The sequence below is a fragment of the Octopus bimaculoides genome, chromosome 27 (genome assembly GCF_001194135.2).
Source record: "Octopus bimaculoides isolate UCB-OBI-ISO-001 chromosome 27, ASM119413v2, whole genome shotgun sequence".
In the NCBI taxonomy this organism is placed as follows: domain Eukaryota; kingdom Metazoa; phylum Mollusca; class Cephalopoda; order Octopoda; family Octopodidae; genus Octopus; species Octopus bimaculoides.
In genome coordinates, this window is record NC_069007.1 from 12,418,626 (window position 1) to 12,419,993 (window position 1,368).

The following is a 1,368-nucleotide window of genomic DNA, read 5'->3' on the forward strand; positions in this document are numbered from 1 at the left end:
TATATATATATATATATATATATATATATATATATATGTGTGTGTGTGTGTGTATGTGTTTGTGTGTTTGTCCCCCAACATCGATTGACAACCGATGCAGGTGTGTTTATTTCCCCGTAACTTAGCGGTTCGGCAAAACGGACCGATAGAATAAGTACTAGGCTTACAAAGAATAAGTCCTGGGATCGATTTGTTCAACTAAAGGCAGTGCTCCAGCATGGCTGCAGTCAGATGACTGAAACAAATAGAAGAATAAAAAAAAAGAATATATCTATACAGACATTTATAAATATGTACAGGGAACATATGGACATTATACGCACACATACATACACACACATATATACACATATCATGATCATCATCATTTAGTGTCCTCCTTCCATGCTGGCATGGGTTGGACGGTTTGACTGGAGCTGGCCAGACAAGAGCCTGTGTCTGTTCTGGCATGGCTTTTATGGATGGCTGGAGGCCCTTCCTAATACCACCCACCCAACTGAGTGGACTGAGGGTTTCTTTTCACCTAGCACTTGCACAAATGAGGCCAGTTTAGGTATGATTTTTACAGTTGGATGCCCTTCCAAATGCCAACCACTTTACATTGGATGCTTTTTAAGTTGCACCTGCACTGGCGGGGTCACCAAGTAACTTGCAAGACAAGGAATCTTTGAGAGGAGAGGGGGCATTGGAGGAGGTGATCTTGTGTCCGATGATGAAAGGTTAGAGTGTGACAGAGTGACAGAAACAGATGTCTTGCTGCAGAGGAAGTACATGGTTACGCAGATGGAGAGAGGGAGAGAAAGAGAGTAAGAGTTAACAAGAATGAGGGCAGAAACAGGTGTGTTGATGAAGAGGAGGGACATGGTTACCTAGAGAGAAAGAGGGAGTTAACAAGAGAGAGAGGTGTGCTGCAGGAGTGGCTGTGTGGTAAGTAGCTTGCTTACAAACCACATGGTTCCGGGTTCAGTCCCACTGTGTTCATCTTGGGCAACTGTCTTCTACTATAGCCTCGGGCCGACCAAAGCCTTGTTAGTGGATTTGGTAAACAGAAAGAAGCCTGTTGCACATATATATATATATATATATATGTATATATGTGTTTTGCAAGATTCTTGATGTGAAATCGTGTGTTGAAACAGATGTTATTGTACTTGGGGATGGTCATATTGCCAGTTTAGCCAATAAAAACACACGCACTGTATATTTGGTGTTAATTTGCTTCAGCTTTATATTACATTAATCTTAATCTTATTTCGGCCAGAGTTCTTTCATCACACTTCTGTGACCTCATCAGTGGTCCTTTGCTTTCTTCTTTCTTATGTGTGTCCCACCTTGCTAACTATCAGCCATTTTGTATTTTGTATTCAA

General features: G+C 41.4%; 1 protein-coding gene and 1 long non-coding RNA gene across 6 annotated transcripts in view; one reads left to right on the top strand and one right to left on the bottom strand.

The window, feature by feature from the left end:
• Positions 1 to 1,368, top strand: part of LOC106869116 (synaptotagmin-7) — a 426,210-nt gene that overhangs the window by 331,702 nt on the left and 93,140 nt on the right. The gene's annotated exons all lie outside the window — the stretch shown is intronic.
• Positions 1 to 1,368, bottom strand: part of LOC106869117 (uncharacterized) — a 492,367-nt gene that overhangs the window by 288,137 nt on the left and 202,862 nt on the right. The gene's annotated exons all lie outside the window — the stretch shown is intronic.